We start from the raw sequence: 18,368 nt of genomic DNA on the forward strand, positions 1-18,368 counted from the left end.
TAATTCTTGCCCGAGGTCACTGGGGCCAGGATTCACACCTAGATATACTATTTTAAGAGTCCTGAAATCCTGCTTTCCTGACAGCCTGGCTCTGACATCCTGCACTGACTGCTCAGCACTCCAGCCAAGCGCCACACATACACCTAGTCTCCTAAGCCTGGGATGCTCAGTCTGGGGCAGTTTACACCTAGCAGCAGCTCTCTATCCTGGGAAGAGCTCTGACCCAGTTCCAGTATAGATTATGTTACCTATGAGCTTCGTGCTCACATCCATCACCTAATTCTGTTTTCTTATTCTTTAAATGGCAACAGCAACCTTAGCACTAACTCTTTCTAGCAAGCCGCCACGGGGCCATACAATAAGTTAGTTCAAACACAACCATACAAGTCAAAATGTGCACAAACATATAGTGGCAGTGTTCTTGAGGAACCAGAATTGTAATGAGGTTAAAAGCTCAGTTTCAGTATTAGATTGACTATTTTCAATCCTGGACCCACATCTGTCAGCAATATGACCTTGGACAAGCTTTATAAGCCCCAGCTTCCTCGTCTACAAGATGATATCAGAATTGTGCTTATGTCCAGAACAGTTGAGGACTAAATGAGAAGAGCAGGTCCCATGTTCACAAGAGGCCAAGCACACTATGATAGCACAGATGGAGACAGCGTCACATCGGGGTACCACCACCACACTGCCACCACCAGCAGCATGTGACGTTGCCCCCTAACACTCTTTCTCAGTTTCCATCATGCCACTGTCTGATCTGTGACATTCTTTCCCAGTTCCAGAGAGGATAATCAGGATCAACCCGAAACCTGCCTGGAGTTCTCTATCTCTTGGTTCAGTTACTCAAGCAAGCAGCTATCCATTCATTCATTCTAGCACCCGTTCTATATGAATGGATTTCCCAGCACTTACTATATGCCCTGTGAGACGCGACCTCCATCCTGTGGGAAGCCACTCGTGTGAAGGATACAATAGCAAATAACTCTCACATGGTAAGAAGAGAGAACCAGGCTCCAGGTGCAGTGCTGGGTATGCAGTAGGTGCTCATCACATGCTAGTTCCTGTTTTCTACGGTGCAGTTAAGTTCTTTCCTAGGGGTGGGTGAGACCGTTGGAGCTCTGTGGGGGCCTCCAGGGCTCTGGAGCTCTGCTCATGCCTACCTCGGTGCACCTCTTCCCTCTCTCTTCCTAATTTTGTGTATAACCCAGCTCAATCTTTCACTCTTGGTCGTCTGTCCGGATTTCTATCAAATATCTCTCCTGCAGACTCTCAGGGAGAGAACCACTTCTCCACACACCTTGGATCTGGTATCTCTGGATCCCTGTCTGGATTTGTTGCTCTTGGTTCTTGTATTTGTCTTTGTCTCTCTCTCAGGCTCCTTGGCACCCCCTGCTGCACAGGGCCCTCTCTCTGGGTGGTCTCGTTCATGCTCCCTGGCTCTCCTCCCCCTGTGCCCCTCCCCTACCCTCCTAGTGGATGCGCCCCTTTTGTCACCCCTCTCACTCTCTTTGGGCTTCTCTTTGTTTGTGTCCTGCTCTTTAGGATTCCCGTCCTATGCAAGTCTCTCCTGGCTCTTTTGGCTTTGTCCCTCTGCCCTCTGCTCTGGGTCACTGTGTCTCTTAACTGTCCGCTTCTCTCTTGCTCTGTGTGTGTGTGTGTGTGTGTGTGTGTGTGTGTTTTCTCACTGGGCTCTCTCACATTTTCTTTAGCATTCTTGTTCTCCCAGCCCCAACCCCCCATCCCTGTCTCTGCAGCTGTTCTGCGCCCCATCTCTCAGATGTCCTTTCTCTTCCTCTCTCCCCCCACAGGCCCCTCTCCTATGCCCAGTCTCCTTATTCAGTCCTCAGATCCCCACTCTTGAAACAATGGGCTTATCCCCTGAGCACGCGCGCGCACACACACACACACACAGAGGGGCAGCAACCTAAATGTCTCTCTTTGAGTTCAGGCAGAGGCACCCTGTGCTCAGCTCTGAGCCTCCAATCCTTTTCCCCGCCCTACAGTGCTGCCCCCTCACAGGAACCACTAAGGCCACAGAAGATGCATCTGGGCAACTGTCCTGGGTATTGACTTTGCTTTTCACTTTTGTAACTGTTACCTGCAAGCTGATTTTCATTTCCCAGTGACGTCTGGTGTGGACTTGGTTTTGGCATCTGTGTCACTCCACTAAGCCTCAGCCCCTGTCCAGACTGAGCTCTAGGCTGAGCCTCACCCACCAACACCACGGTCATGGCCTTGACCTCAACCTGACTCTGCCCCTGGCTGAAGCCTGGACCTACCCTTTAAGTACAACCTCCAGAGCCTGAAGGAAATCCTTCCTCCTGCCCAGGGCCTCGGTTTCTGTGGGGTCTTTAGGACTTGGACAGTCACCTTGCCCTGTGCCAGAAAGCTTCGCCTCCAGCACATGCAGGCAAAGGCTGGGTCACCCCCTCCAGATGGCACCTCCATTGCCGCCCACTGTCAGGCCCACACACCTGGGCCACTCTTTTGAAGAACCTCAATGTGTACTGCTGCAGTGCCTTTGGGACAAAAGTGCCTCCACCTTGCACTGTTTAACACTCTCCCCTGTGCCCTGCCTACAGCCATCACCACCACTCTCTCCCCATCACTTGTGGTGTTCCCCACTCAGCCCACTCCCAGAAGCCTTTGGGGCCGGCTCCATGTCATTCATGTCTCCACTTTCCTCCCTTGACGGAGAAAAAACAGCAGGCGGGGGGGCATGACATGCCTGCAGCTTACTTCTGTGATGGCCCCACTACCCAGGAACAACCATCCAGCTTCCACAGAGACTTCCTTTTTCTCCACTCATGAGACAAGCCATCCTACCCTGCCACTTTCCAGAAAAGTTGGAGGCTCAAAAATTCAACACCTGCTTGATGTCAGACAGCAGCCAGTCAATGGCACAACCTTAATGAAGACCTGGGTCATCTGACCCCACTTCTTCTGCTCCTCTTCTCCGCTCTTGGGAGACCTGTGGAAAACTGTGTGATCACAGCCAAAGCCCCATCCAGGAGAAGAACTGGAGCGTGTTCCTTATTCTCTATGACACCGAACCTTGTCTTAAGTCTTTGTCCATAAAATGGGATTATTGGTCCCTTCATCACCTTCCTCTCTTGATTGCTATAGGAAACCAGGAGTAGGAGGCAGAAGCAAACTGTACACCCAGCATCCAGCCTGACATGCCCCAGCATCGTACCCAGCAGGGGGAGGAGAAGATCAGCCAAGACTCCACAATGAGAGCCGGGGAACAGAGAATACACAGGGAAGGCGAGGGCAGAAGTTTCCCAGCCCGCAAAGTTCCCTACCCTGCTGGGAGAGGGAGTCCCACGCTTTGTTCTTGGGTAAGCTACCCAGGGCTACTCTGAAAATTAACTCTGGCTCCACTACTACCATCACCACCACCACTACCACCACCAGCACCACCACTACCACCCCCATCGCTGCCCCTGCCAATGTTTTACTCCTGCTTATGCATATTCATGAAGGGAGAGGCTGCTATGTAGATACTAGAGAGGAAAACAAAAGAAAACAAGTATTGCCCACTAAAGTGAAGGAGCGGGCTTGGACACTGTGGCTAACACAGCCTTGTAAGGTCACTTGGGCGCTCCATGGGAGGTTTGGAGCTATAAAGATCCTTCAAGGTCAAGTCCAGCATCTTGTTGCAAAAGCACGCTGCTCCACTGGCCCACAGTCAGGCAGACCCTCAGGGACAGGGCTGGACCAAGGCTTCAGATCTCTTGCCTGCCAGTTCAAGACACTTCCACTAAAACTATCTTTAAGTAGTTAAATTCATGGCAAAATCCTTTGTTGGTACTAGATGTAGGTTGGTTTTAAAACTCTAATTGGAGTATGCCTTGTATTTAAAAGTAAAATTAAAGTTAAAGATGCAAGTGATCTTTTTCAAAGAAAGACACATTTTGTTACAGAAACAGACCATAAAGTGACCTGTGCTTGACATATCCAACCACATCCCAAACAAAGCCATCTGATGCCAAAGCAGCCACTTGCATCCAGCCTTGCATCCTCTTTAGGGATGGAGACTCCAAAGGACATTTTCACTTTCTCTCTAGAGTTTAGCATCTCATGGGCAGAAACTCTATGAAATCTGAGCTTCTAACAATTTAGCCTCCCTCCTTGGCCTACTAAGCCCTTCTAACCAGTGGTTTCCAGCTGGATTACCTACCACCCACAAGTTTTCATCACACACAGTAGGAAGCTTGGTCACTCAAGGTCCAAGCATGGTCCCATCTGCCAGATCCATCTTACACATGAGATTCTGAGCTCTGAGGCTCTGATCTTCTCTGGGACAAGGACAGGCGTACCTTGGGCCAATCTGGACAGAAAAGCACATCCAAGGGTGCTATCTTCCATAACCCAGGCTACTTGGCCTACGTCTCCCCGCTGCTGACACAGTAGACCAGCAGCACTAGGGTTCCTCCTTGCTCACTCAGGCCAGCCAGCCTTGCTGCTGTTTCCCAGAGATGTCAAACTCATTCCTCCAGAAAACACTCTACACTGGCTGTTCCCACTGTCCAAAACACTCTTTCCCAGATCCAGATCTATGCATGGCTCGCTTCTTGTTATTCAGTGCTCAGCCCAGGCCACCTCCTCTGGGGACCTCCTTCCGTCACCTAATCACTCTATCACGTGCCCTTTGTTAGAGGCGGAGGGGCCCTGTCTTTTAACAGCGTTAAAGTTAGAATGGACACTCAACAAGCTACATATATTTAAAATGCACAATTTGATAAGCTTTTACCTATGCAAATACCTGTGAAATCCTCACCCTAATCAAGACAGTGAACACATACCAATCACCCCCCAAGAGTTTTCTCCTGCCTTTTCTCGCCCTCTCTCCCATGCTTCCTGCCCTAGGAGACTATCAGTCTGCACCTGCCAGTACGGGTTAGCTGGCATTTCTAGAGTTTCATATCAGCGGAATCAAAGTGCGGGCTCTGTTTCAGTCTAACTTTTTGCACTTAGCATGAATATTTTGAGATGTGTCCAGACTCTCGCAAATAGAATCAGTTTGTTCCTTCCTGTACCACAGAGTGTTTATCACTCACTCGTGGATGTAAATTAAGTACAGGGCTAGAATTTTTAAAAACTGCTAGAACATTCACGGCCCAGTGTATAGGCAGACATACACATTCTTTTTCTTAGGTAACTGCCCAGGAGTGGAAGGAGTGGTGGGTTATTAAGGATGATTAACTTTTTAAGCAGCTGTGGTCTCTTTTCCTGCACACCGAGACTGGTGCCTGGAACTCGATGGGCAGATGCTGAGTAAGTACATGTTGAAGAGCAGAGGAAGGAAAGTGGGACCGTAGTCCTTGCTCTGCCTCTTCAGTGGCCCTGAACAAGTTTCCCTGGCTTCAGTTTCCCAGCATGTAAAATCAGCCAGGATTGCTGGATTTAAAGATCTTGAGGGGCTTCCCAGCTCTGAAATGATCTGGGTTTGAGGCCACATCCCAGAGGGAGCGTCTGGGGCTCTGGGGGAGTGCAGAAGAGCAGAACAAAAGGGGGAGACTAGAAAGTGGAGCCACCAAGAAGAAGGGAAGGACGGATGAGGCCAATTTCATCACAGTGAGATCAGGGAAAAGGAGACCAAGACAGCAACCAGCAGGGAGGGAGCAGGAAGGATCCAGAGCTGCATGCAGGGGAAGCAGGTGAACAGGGCCCCCAGGGACACAGCTGACTCTCACACGACCCCTGAGCGCCTGCCTCCCACCTCAAGCCTTCATCTCAGCTGGGAATGCAGAGCCAGATGAGCTGCAGCGATGTTTTAAATGAAAGTCTCCTAAGCATCAAAATATTGAAGCTGTTGTTGTCACACTGTGGGTTAGTTGCCATGGAGAAACAGCCCCAGCAGCCACTCCAGTCAAACACCAACGGAAGATAGGAAAGGGGCCCCAAATGGGCTGGTTTCGGGCTGGTGTCAAGGAGGGGTTGCTCCGCCCACAGCCAAGAATGGGGCAAGCTTGAGCGGGAACAGCTCTCCGTCCCAACCACACTTCCCTAAAAAGTCATCCAAACTGGGTATTCTCCATTTGGAGAGGCACAGAGCTGATGGGAAAAATGAAGCCCAGAAAAGAAGAAATACCTGCCTGACATCGCAGAATAAGCCCAAGGCATGGCTGAGACCCTATCCTAAGTGTCCTGCTCTGGGTCCAGATGTTTTCCTAGCACTTCTACTGTTTGTCTTTCAAGACCCATTGCCAGGCACTTCAAAGGTGGCCCCATCTTGAGAGTAAGTCACGTCAGTGCTCCTCCCCATGCCACCAGCACAGCTCAGCATGGCTAGTGAGGGCCTTTGGGCCGAAATTCCAGACTGAGTTACCTCCTTCTGCTCACAGATACACCGCCAGGCCTTGGCCCACACGGCTCTCTGCCTGACATGCCCACCACGTGGTGCCTCATCTTCCAGTTCTGAGAAGCTTCTAGTTCTTCCAAGCCAGCTTAGCCCTCACCGCTTTCTGCATCTTGTCCGCTGCCTTTACACAGTTAATTTCCTTGCCACTGTCCAACCCATAGGCCTGCCCTGATCACCGCAAGGGCCTCTCTGACGCTCTGGATCCCTCCCCTCTATGAGGATGATCTTAGAAGTCACCTGCACTGCACATTGCACTGCACATTGCCATCATCACTACAGCCCCTGCGGCCTTGTTTCTCACTCCTCTCCCCTTACTCACCACCCCACTGCCACAAGATTCTCCTTCAGAGCCTGAAATGTCCCCTAGTCTTCTCTACTCCAGTCTTTTCGACTTCTATCTTGTCTGTCTAGAAGGCTCTCTCTTCCCCTCCTCATTTACCCAGGTCCCACCCAATTTAGCTGTCCTTGCACCATTCTCTCTCTTAACAACTGGTACAGTACTTTTTACTTTAATATCACCATCTCCCACCAGCGACTGCATTTCCCTTTGTGTCGTTGTCTGATGTTTGCTCTTCCACTGGGCTATAAGCTGATGGGGGCAGTGACCACGCTCACCAGATTCCCCAGTGTCCTGTGCTCCCAGCATAGCTCCTGGAACATATTAGGGGCCCAATAAATATTTCAGAGTGGACAGATGGATACTGAGCTTCTGCTCTCGGGGCACTCCTACTGGGCAAGTCCGTGTGGGAAGGAATATTAATTCCTATCAAAAACCCTCTTCTTGGGCTTCTAGGGAGATCACCCCACCGGCTGTGGGGATGGAGTTCACTCACCTCTAGCATCGAAGAATTCATCATCCGAGCTCTCCACTGAATCATTAAGGACATTCCGAAGGTGCCAGGGTGCACCGCCGCCCGGGGAAGGGCCACCTGCCAAAGAGAGCACACTTATGAGCCAAGCCTGCAGCAGTGTCCCAGTATGAAAGAGGCAGCCCCAGACAAGCGTGGACTCAGGGTCCACCACATCCTGCATGTCTATGCCCTCTCCCTCTGTGGCCTCAGACTTTACCAAGTGTTCCCACTTTTATCCGTTCAGTTAAGTTCCCAAAACCCTGCCTGGGGAAGTTCCATAGGGCGGGAGTGAGTAGATCCATTTTGCATTGATCAACATGGAGGTCAGAGGTAGCTAAGAGCAGTGGTGGCGAACCTATGGCACATGTGCTGCAGCAGGCTATTTGTTATCATTGAAAGCTCTAAAAATTTTACCTTTACTGGCTAAGACTCTTTGCCAAGGTGACAAGGTCTATCAATCAGCATAAGCTGAGCTGCAGTATCAAATTATCTCAGCTGTTTAAAATAACGGTGGTTTATTTCTCATTCATACACCACTCAAAGGGGGGCTCTGTTCACCTTGGTCACACAAAAGGGCCACCACCTTAAGATGTTACTCTCTCAACATGAGACGTCAAGATCTGCCAAAGCAAGGGAGAACACGGAAAATCACATCCAGCCTTAAATGCTTCTGCCCAGAAATGACACACATCTGCTCACTATCTATTGGCCAAAGTTGGCAAATTACATGTCATGCACACAACCAATGTCATTTCCACAGTGGCAAGTGCTAGGGAGAACCCAGACTTCTCCCTTCCCTCCTCTGGCACCTCCTCCTTCCACAAATGTCTCTGACTGTGTCGTTACAGCTGAAATACTGGACAGGCATGCTTGTGTGGGTCCGCGTGTCCACAGAGGAAAAGTGATGAGGGGACTCTGCCTTACTCAGCAAAAGCACTTGGTCACCCATTCTAAGTATCCGGCCATGTTGGACCAACGTGGTGTCTCTCTTTCACCTCCAATTCATAGCTGACACTTCTCTCTGATAAATCCACTTTGCTGCTATGACTCTCCTTTGTGGTCAAACTACATACCTGAATGTCTTCCCAAATGCATGTTTTATCTTGTTTGCTGTTATCCTCCTTGCTTTTAAACAGCATGCCTGCACAGGTTTTTAAATGTGTCCTCTTAAATTTGTTTAAGAGGGATCTGAAGTCATCCCTGTCCTTGTGCAGGGGCTGCTCAAAACAACCTGGAGGAAATCCAGCGGCATATACTCACAGAAAAAAGGACCTATAAAAATGAGTATGTTAAGAAGCCTTCATGTGGCTTCTGGACGAGAGATGCTCCCTCCACCTCCTCCTCCAATGTACTGATTGTCTGGCAAATGGCAAATGCCATATTTCAAAGACAGAAAAGAACAATGGGTAGCGTCTTGAGAGGGATCTAAAGGGAAGACTGCTGGGAAGCGGTGTCAAGTGACCTAAAGCTCAAATGATGAGAAACCCCAAGTCACACGGAGCATGTACGTACTTGGATATGCACACCCACTCACACGCAGATGCACAAAGGCTGGACCAGCACAGTGTGTGGATAACAGCCTTCCTGGATGAAAGAACCACAAAGACAGATTGGACATGAGATTGGCATGTCTGAGAGGAAGAAAGAAACCCACACAGCTGAAGCCACTGATGGGACAATGTATGAGAGGAGACAAGAGAGGAGACAGTCAGACCAGGTAGAGGATGGCCTGTCATGGATGGAAGCTGGGAACGGCGAGTGTTGAGGTTCCTTCCCACCCCACCCTGTCTACTGCCTGCATACCTCAAGAAGTGGGGATACAGATGCCCAAGAGGGCCAGAAAGCCTCCCAAGGGAGGTGCCATAGGAAGGTGTGCACGAGGCCACTCAGGGTCTTCAGAATCAGGTGAGCATGATGATCCCTCTACAGCGAGGACAGGGGTTTGGAGCATAGTGCCCCTTGTAATGGGTCCCCATTCTATACTTCTCTGTATTTTCTGGGTCCAATATGTGATCCCACATGGAAGAGGGACAAAGTATTTGACAAACAAGCAAGTCAATAACCAGGACCTGCTGAGTATGCACAGGGGGGCAGCAGACAGTCTATTGGCTGCTTCACCAGTCTCACTGAAACTCATTCTAACCAAGCTCAAAGGAGCAGCCCTCAGTGCACCTTGCAGCAAGGGAAACAGGTTCAGAGACGTGAAGGCATTTTCTCGAAAACACAAAGCTAATAAATGACAGAGGCAGGATTTGAACACAGATCCATCTGGCTCCAGTGTCTGTGCTCAGAATCACCAGGCTGGGTCTTTCCTGTAAGAGCTGAGGGCAAGTGACCACCATCTCTTCCTCTTTGCTGCCTGCCCTTTTGGCCAATGATAACAAGCTCATCTGCCGCTGGTCAGCTGGACAAAGGCTCAGAAGTCTGCCCCTAGCTCTTTACAGGGTCCCTTGCCCTGAGAGCTCAGGTGGGAGCTCCTAGTTCTAGAACCATCTGCCCATCAGGTCTAGAAATTAATGTCTAGGTATCCTTGTGCCCGTGAAATCATCCTGCACAGGGGTGTCTAGTATGACAGAGTCATCTCTCACTGGGTCCATGTTGCTCTGTGTTTGTTTGTGTGTGTGTGTGTGTGTGTGTGTGTGTGTTATTCCTTGGAGAATACAACCTTTCCACCTGCCACTCAGCCCTTCCAAAGACCACACCTAGGTCACATGTAAATCAGCTCCCTGCTATGGATGAGAATTTAGCATCCAGGTCAGAGCACAGGCTTTGGAGAGACTCAAGCCTGGATTCGAGTCCATCACTTACTGTCTATGAACCCAAAGCAAGTTCTCTTCTTTGAGGCTCCGTCTTCCTATCCGTACAACAGGTATCATGATCCTTGCTTCACTGGTAGAAGATTTCACCAAGACCAGTTGCCGAAGTGTCCAGCCCTGCCTGGCCCTCAGGAGATTGTGGTCCTCCTCAGCTACAGAGCCAAGGCTTGAGGCTGGGTAAGACCACTTGAGAGGTCTCCAACAGCTACCAGGGGCCCTCATCCAATGCCCCTCTGTGTCCTCCCAGGCTATGCCTACTTCTTCCTGAGGACCACACTGATTTATGAAGCCTAAATCAGGATCAAAGAGAAGGGAGCATCCTAACATTTCCCAGGGCAGAACAAGAGATCCGGCATGTGCACTCCATGCTGAGCTCTGCAGTGAGAGGATTCTGGCCATGGCCCCCGTCTCTCTTCCGGCCCATAGACCCACCACCTTGGGTCCCGTGTGGTACCACAGGCCTTGTCCCAGGCTTGCATCTCCCCTGCACGCGTGTGGCCAGAGATCTCGGCTCAGACTGTTGGCTCCATCTGCTCACCTTCCCCATCTCAGTCCTGGCTCCTAATGACACATGGATAGCTGGATAGGCAAACACACAGACAGACAGGAGGCTTCTGCGAGTGCTCTGCCTAGCCCAGGGCAGCCCCAGCCTAAGGGCAAAATGCCCACCTGAAGGGGGACACCGCCCTGTGCTCAGAAGCCCTGTCAGAAAGCGAAGACATTTCACCACAGGAAAGCCCTGGCTCAGCAAGATGAGGAATAAAGGCACTGGCCAGTGCTTCCAGGGCCAGATCTCCGGCCAGATGGTGCCTGGGAGGAAGAAGTGGGGGACAGAGAGGAGCTGGAACAGTCCCTGCCCTTAGGAGTGGCAGCCTTGCACAGAGCACAGGAGGACAGAGGAGCAGGCAGAGGGGTCCCTGTGCCAAATTCCACACGTGCCACAGCTGTCCAGGCAGGGGCTCAGCTGGCGTAGGCCATACCACCCAGAGGTAGGAATCTTGCAGCTCGAGGGTCCTGGAGGCCTTTCTGGGAGGAGGGGACCCAAGCTGATCCTCAGAGGAAAAGCCTGGAAGACTTGCCCAAGCTGAGGCAAAATGGGAAGGAGGGAGAGACCTGCGCCTCCAGAAAAGGAGCCATTTCCAGGAAGCTGGGTCTGTAACTTTCTCCACGAGAGTAAGGAGCCTACTATGTCAGGGCAAGGGAAAGAACAAGGATGTCTGCTGAGAGCCATGACTCTGGGGAATTACACACACACACACACACACACACACACACACACACACACACTCCCAGGCCTCCAGGGAGGAACAAGCACCCTGAGAATGGCCAGGGTTTGCACAATGCTGTGCCGGCACCCGCACCTGCCATCCTGTTGGCTGGTGACTGTTGAGCTCAGGGCCCAGCCCTGCCTGAAACCTGTCCTGGCGGTGCCAGATCTCAGAGCAATTTGCACCTCAGGAAAGGAGAGCACCCAAGAGGCAGGAAAGTGTGCAGCTTCGTCCGGGCTACTGGCTCGTTGGACAGTCTCAGTCTCTCAGCCTGTCTCTCTCCCTCCTCTCACTGCCTCCCTCCCTCCCTCTCATACATGCATGCACACACAGAGGCATTTAAGCGTGCGTGAGAACGGCAGGTTTAACAAGCACATACCTTGGTCTAACGCCTGACACCTGACATGACTGAAATGCTCAGGCCTCTGCTCCTGACGGGCAGTGAGAGCCCCATGTACGCACAGACACTGCGGCCTACACATGGCCACACACATGCACAGGTGGAATCACACTGCTCTGCTCCTCACTCCTGCCTGTGGCTCCAGAAGTCTAAAGGCACCATGCGGAGTGTGAAGCTCTGCAGAGCGTGGGGGAGGCTCTGCAGACAGCCCAGTCACTCTGCAGGCCCATGTCCTCCTACTACCTCATCCTCCCCTGAGCCCGCCATCCCCACCCTCAAGGGAACCACTGTTACACTTCCACTTGTTTGGCTCTAGTCTCAGCTCACATGCTTTTCAATTAGCAGTCTTAGGAAATCATGCTAAACTGCTCTGTGCCTCAGTTTTCCCATCTGTAAAGTGGGATGATGATCATACTTGCATTGGGTCGCAATGAGGTTTAAACAAATATATGAAAAAGTTTAGCATAGTGCCTCATACCCCACCAGTGCTATAGAAGGGTTTATTAAATAAAATACCAAATCACGATTCTCTGAGGGCTTTGCTTTTGCTTCTTTCCTATCTGGCGGTGCCAGATCTCAGAGCAATTTGCACCTCAGGAAAGGAGAGGGCCCAAGAGGCCCTTTCCTATGTGGTAACTTCTCCCCAGACCCCTGCAGTGGGAGCCCCTCCTCTTTCCTGCCCACTCTCATGAAACTGCTTCCTCTGGCCTCCCTTCTGTCATAGCTCTGGGGGGTCGTCATATCTGTCCCCCAAAGTTTAAGTTACCTAAGCCAAGGCCTGCTCTCCCCCAGCCTGTTCCCACCACACACTTCCCACTGGGAAGCTTTCCATCTTCCCTCCAGGCCTTTGCTCCTACCCTCCACGCCCACCTCAGCCTTCTTCTCTCCCCATTCATGCCTGCACCGTCAGCAGGACGTCAGCTGGCTTCCCTTCCGTCCATCAGAGCCCCTATTTCACCAGGTCCATATCTGCTTTCTCCACTGGGCCAAGTCTCCCCACCCTACCCCGACCCTGGGCAGACACCCTGGGCAGGATTCTCTGTGGGGCCTTAGCCTTTACTAGCGCAGGGCTGGGTAAAGAAAGCCCTTGTTAGGTTCAGCATGGTCCAGCCCAAGACAGAACTCAGGAAGGCCCCTCTCAGGGGAGCCTCCATGGGCACATCCTCTGGACCCCTCTCTGGGTCAGATGCTTGGGCGCTGGGACAGTCCAGAGCTGGCTAGCCCATACCCATCCTTGAGGGGGGCTATGCAGCTACCCAGTGAAGATGAGAGGCCAGGAGCAGCTGCTTCCAGAAAAAGGCATTATTGAAGGAAACTAGTGCCAGCTGGGGGTTGGTTGCTATAGAAACAGTCCTAACTATCTCCTAAAATGCTAGACGTGCCACTGATGAGCTGTGGGGGGGGGCTGTTTCAGGGGACCCCCAGGAGCCCTGGGAGGTCTGTCTGCCATTGCCCCTAGTCTCTAAAGCTGACAACCTGGAGAATCCAAGAAGGAATCAGCTTCCAGGGGCAATGAGGCAGCTCTGTGAGTGCATGTGCGACACTCAAGGGCTGAGGCAGAGGCTTCAATGGCACAATAATCCTGACAGTAACTCAGGTCCTGGAGAAGAGTCGTGACCCAAACTCTGATCTCAACTATCTCTTGAATCTTCAGCCCCGCTGTGGATAGACCCACAGCTCTGGCCACAGACCAACCCATGATCTCAGCCACAGAGAAGCTGCAACCTCAGTTCCAAACCAAGGCACACGTGTGACCACAGCCCTGGTTACAGGCTAAGCCTTGACCTAGTCACAAACAAAGCATTAAGACTCTCGCCCAGCCACAGATGGTACCCAGCACAGTCAATGATGTTCCATCAAATAGCCCTAAGGATATGTTCACAATGAACACTAAATTCTGTACAACCTTTGATAGTATTGCAAGATGCCCACAACCTCCGCTTCCTATCAGCCTCACAGTGGCCCAAAGTCAGCTTGTGATCCCTGTTTACAGGGGAAAAACTGCAGCTCAGAGAAGGAGACAGTCTGTCGCTGCACCTACTGTCACTGCACCCGCTTCTACAGGGAAGGGCATGGGCGGGCAGGGGTGTAGCACAGCTCATCGGCGGCACATCTAGCATTTTAGGAGCTAGAACTCAGGCCTCCAAGCAGGGCACAGGTGGCCAAACCAGTTGCTTTGGGAAAGATGTGCTTTTTGAAGACCTGCTAGCATCTCATAAATATGCCATTTAAATACCCATTAACTACCTTATTTAGCAGATAATTAGTGATTAATAGCTTTGGCTATCTATTGTACTTTCATTTGCTCTGCCAATTAAGCTCCCAACAGTTTTGAATTCTTTGGAACAATTCTCCCAAGGCCCAGATGTCCCCTGTGTCCCGACAGACTCTTATTCCATAAGGAAAAGGCTCTCTCCGCCCTGCAAAGGGAGTTCCCCATAGCACCTGCCACTGCACCAGTGGCAGGCTCTGCCACCTGCAGGTTCCTCCAGAGGGCAGCCAGGGCGATGGGGAGGATGTGGAGCAGCCCAAAAGACAGGCCAGGACCGAGGAAGGCACTCCGCCTGATCCTGCCGGGACCCCCCTTGCAGAGAGCTAAGAACAAAGGCTCCAAGATCCAAGCACCAAGCCAGGGGACAGGGAGGCCAGGGCAGGATCACAGACTTCTCACAGGATGCAGAGACCACCACCACAGTGAAAGAGCCAACTTTCTGGCAAGGGCAACAAAAGCCACCACCAGCCTGAAGCAAATAGCCAAAGGGGAGCCAGCCCACCCTTGCTAATCCAACCCCTTCACAGGCTAATGGGACCCCCCATGGGCAAAGTGTGCCACCTGCCACTCCAGGATTGGAAGGATGGGGTCCAAGGTTGCCCCTCCCTGGCCCCCTCCATTCAATGCTAAAATATAGTGCCAGGAATTACCAGTGGGCCCTGGAAGGCAGGTCCGGATAATGTTCTCATCACTACCCCAGATTATACCCCATAAGAAGGAAACAAAAAGCAACAAGGGATAAACGCCCTCCTCCCCACCAGGCCATAATGGGAAGGCTCAGAATAGCTTTTTTTGCCACTAGGCATGATTCCAGAGCTTCTCATCGAGGACTAGCTTCATGGGGGGACAGGAAGTGGGAACCACCATGGCCATGGCAGGGCTAGAGGGAGTTCTAATCAAGGAGAGTGAGGACCTGGGCCAATGTAGAACAGTCCAGAAAGGGCCAAGAGTATATGGGTGAGGGGTGGCCACAGAGGCTCAGAATCTCTGAAAGACTCCTAGAACAAGCTCAAGCCTTTCAGCTGTCAGCTCCTGGGCGCTTATGGTCACAAATCCTCCACACCTAAGTCTCTCCCCAAGGAGGGCAGCAGTGCAGGACGTGACGTGCTCTGCAAATACCCAGAGCCGAGCAAACACAGCGTCAGCAGCAGACGGCTCAAAAGAGGCCTCTCAGATCCACCAGAACTCCGTGCCCCTCCCAGACACAGCCCAACGTGTTTCTATTTTTGCTTTCAACCCTTGTTTGGCATCCCTGGCTAACAGACGTCTACTTCCCCTCCCTCCAGAATAATGGGTCATCTGGGAAGTGGAACACTTCCTTGCTGGCCTCCCCTGCCCAAGATCTGCTCGACCCTCTCAGAGAGAGATCAGCTGCTCCCTACACCCAGGCTCCTTCCCCAGGCAAACCATCCCCTCCAAGGTCTTGGTTACCAGCCCTGCAGTAGGGCCTTATCAGCACACCTAGCACAGACAGCCAGACACCCAGCACCCAGGCTTCCAAAAGCAGGCAGACTCACACCAGCTGCCCAAACCCAGCTCTCAAACCCACCTGGAGCCTTGAAAGCACCCACACTGCCCGGGTACCACCACAGAGCCCAGTCAGGCCACATTCCGCACCCTCCCCCAGCCTCAAACCGAGCTTTGGTCACACAGCCTATCATCTAGGTCTCAACCTGGCCCCGTGCACACTGGAGTCTCATGAATGCGGCCCCGGGGGAGTCCAGAGGAAGCAGGCTGGCTGCTGGTCGGCCCGCTGGGACCTAGCTCCCACCCAGAGCCAAGGCAAGCAGGAGGAACAAGGGGCCCTGTCCACCCTCCCCACACACATACCCCATGGGGGCTGCTGGCCACACAGCTGTGCAGGCCTCCGCAGGCACACGTGGGACCCTGGAGGTGGCATTTACCTCCGGAGTGACTCACTAGGCTCCCGATCCTTTGCAAAAGGGGGTGCAACTTAGCATTTTCTTTTCTCTTTAGAAAACAAGAATTTTTAAAGAGAAAGAGAGTAGAGAGACTTGAGGGAGTGGGTGGGGAACTCAGATCTCATTTGATTTCCAAACTCATTTGTTATGCATTCTCTGCTCCCCCTCCCACCTCCAGCCCTGCCCTTGGGGGCCCTGGCCACCCACCCTCTTCCAAAAGGCTCCTAGCTGCAGATCTGGAGATAGGCTGGGGCTGAGGATCCCCAGGGCCACGTGCCCTCCACATCCAAGTCCTCAGCTCCTCCTTTATCCCCTACACTCAACCATCCATCCAGGAGAATCCGTGTGAGGTGAGGGCCCCTCTCAGCACAGGAAAGGCAGCAAGCAGAGAGAGGCAGGAGAGAAAAGCGTGTTAGGAGCTGCGAAGTACTTAAGTTCATCCTCACCCCCAAACTCTTCTTCTTTCCCTTTCACAGATGAGAAAACTGAAGCCCGAAGGGGACAGTTCAAGGTCAACTAGGACCAGAAGTAGGTCTCTGCTCTGTTAGACAATTTAACTCCCAGGAATGTTAAATGCAAGAGCAGAAGAGACCTAGGTGCTAACTCCAGCTCTGCTCCAACTGTATGTGTGACTATAGAGCCAGACCCCCCTAAATTTCATCATCCATAAAATGGAAATAACACTGACCCTACCTCAAAGGGATGCTGTCAAGATATTGGACAGGAAAGTATGATGAGGGCTGCAATAACACAGCACCAAGATTGTCCCCAATATGCAATTTCTGGCCCTGTCCTCCTTCCCCCATGCCTGGAATTAGAGAGAAGCTACCAGGTACTGCCAAGAAGCCCCATCCCCAAAGCTGCACTGGTCTCTGAGAGTCTACACTGTCTGCCCTGACCTCGGAGAAGGACCTCTTGCCTTTCTGACCTCAGCTCCCAATATGCACGTGTGACAGGGGAACTGAAAGATCTTCAAGCCACTTCCAGCTATGAACCATCACAGTATGCCACTGTGTATGTGAGGAAATCCCACCCTTCTGGCCCATCTCACTGAGACACGGCCCCAGGAAGGGTAGAAGAGAAGCACTTAGCCACATCCTTACCTTCTGTGTCCCATTGCTGGGCTCCCAGACACAGGTCGAGTCTCAGGGAGGGGAATGGCGGTAAGGTAGATCAGGCCCAAGGTAACATGCAGAAGTGGGCCTTCTGTCCGGGCAGCAACATCCTTGTTCATGTGATGATGCCAGAGTCAGGACTAAGGGCTGCAAAAGGTCTCAAGCTGGGACCTGCTGGCTCTGCTACTGTGACAGGTAATTCCACAGAGACCAGAGGTTGTCCTTCAGAACATGAGAACTGCCCAAGTTCAAGCACATCCTCAATGGCAAGAATATCTAAAAAGGCTTCCAGGAGGTCAAGTTTTAGGAAAGCCAGGAGTCTGGACATTGGCTACCCACCCGGGACCTGAGAAGGTAAGTACGATCTCCTTGTAGAAGGTGATGCTGTTTCCAAGATAAACTCCCGGTGCCCAAGGAGTGGGAATTTCCAGTCCAGAGAACCCCGGCCCTCTTCCCTTTCTCAAGCTTCCAGGTGTTTCCACCACTGGTGAGCAATCCAGCCATGGGTCCCTGCCCCTGGGTGCCGCAGAGCAGGTCACTCTGGAGGAGTTCTGACTTTGAGGTGACATAAAGGCACATGCTCCTTCCGGGAAGGCCAATAAAGGAAGCCAACTCAGCAAACTCACAATGGTGCAGGAAACCCAGGCTCCAGGTTCAGGTTCCGCCATCATTTTCTGTGACCTTGGGCAACCTCAGCCTTCCTCGGGCCTTAATGTCCCCCCACCCCCAGCCCACCCCCTTAACAAGGGCTTAGAACACAAGCATAAGGGAGCGTCCCTCCCACCCTGACTCCGGAGGATCAGGATTTACTGATTCAAATGACTAGGTCTGATGCACTGCAGGGGACAGCCCCACCCCTTGGATCAGAGGCCAGCACCTAGGAGTAAACTGGTTCCTCCAGCCTGGAAGGCTCAGCTCAAACATTCCTTCCCCCTCCCTAATGATTCCCAGACCCTTCTGGCCAATCACTCGGTTCCTGCACAGCCTGGGGATGTGGGGAGCCCCCCACATGCATGGTCCCAGGCTCACAGACCTGGCTGCAGCCTGCTGGGGCACAGAGGGAGCGCCCCAGGCCAGTACAGAGGAAGGGAAGGGAGGGGCACTGGCAGGAACCAGAACAAACCCTCCCAACACAGGCAGCTGGGCCAGGCTGGCCCCTCTCCAGCCTCCAGGAGCCTCACGAAGCAGCCAGAGGGATGTGTGGAAACACCCAAGTCTCATCCTGTTGCTGCCGTCCTCAGTGCCCTCGGGAGCTCCATTTTGCCTGGTGTGCTCTGTAAGAAGCTGCCCCCCCATCAGGCAGGGCTCTTCACTTCCTGCCACCAACGGCCCTGTCACACTTACACAACTC

At 52.2% G+C, this 18,368-nt stretch overlaps 1 protein-coding gene across 2 annotated transcripts in view; it reads right to left on the reverse strand.

The window, feature by feature from the left end:
• Pitpnm3 (PITPNM family member 3) overlaps nt 1–17,537 on the reverse strand; it is a 78,208-nt gene extending 60,671 nt beyond the window's left edge. For both annotated transcript variants that reach the window (XM_013522224.1, XM_005399663.2), the window contains exons 1-2: nt 17,006–17,537; nt 7,207–7,302 (exon numbers count right to left, since the gene is read on the reverse strand). The gene's annotated coding sequence lies outside the window, so the exon portion shown is untranslated. The remainder of the gene's footprint in view (nt 1–7,206; nt 7,303–17,005) is intronic.
• Between the last annotated feature and the right edge of the window lie 831 nt (nt 17,538–18,368).

Source organism: Chinchilla lanigera, unplaced genomic scaffold, assembly GCF_000276665.1.
Source record: "Chinchilla lanigera isolate Chin_1 unplaced genomic scaffold, ChiLan1.0 scaffold00066, whole genome shotgun sequence".
Classification (NCBI taxonomy): domain Eukaryota; kingdom Metazoa; phylum Chordata; class Mammalia; order Rodentia; family Chinchillidae; genus Chinchilla; species Chinchilla lanigera.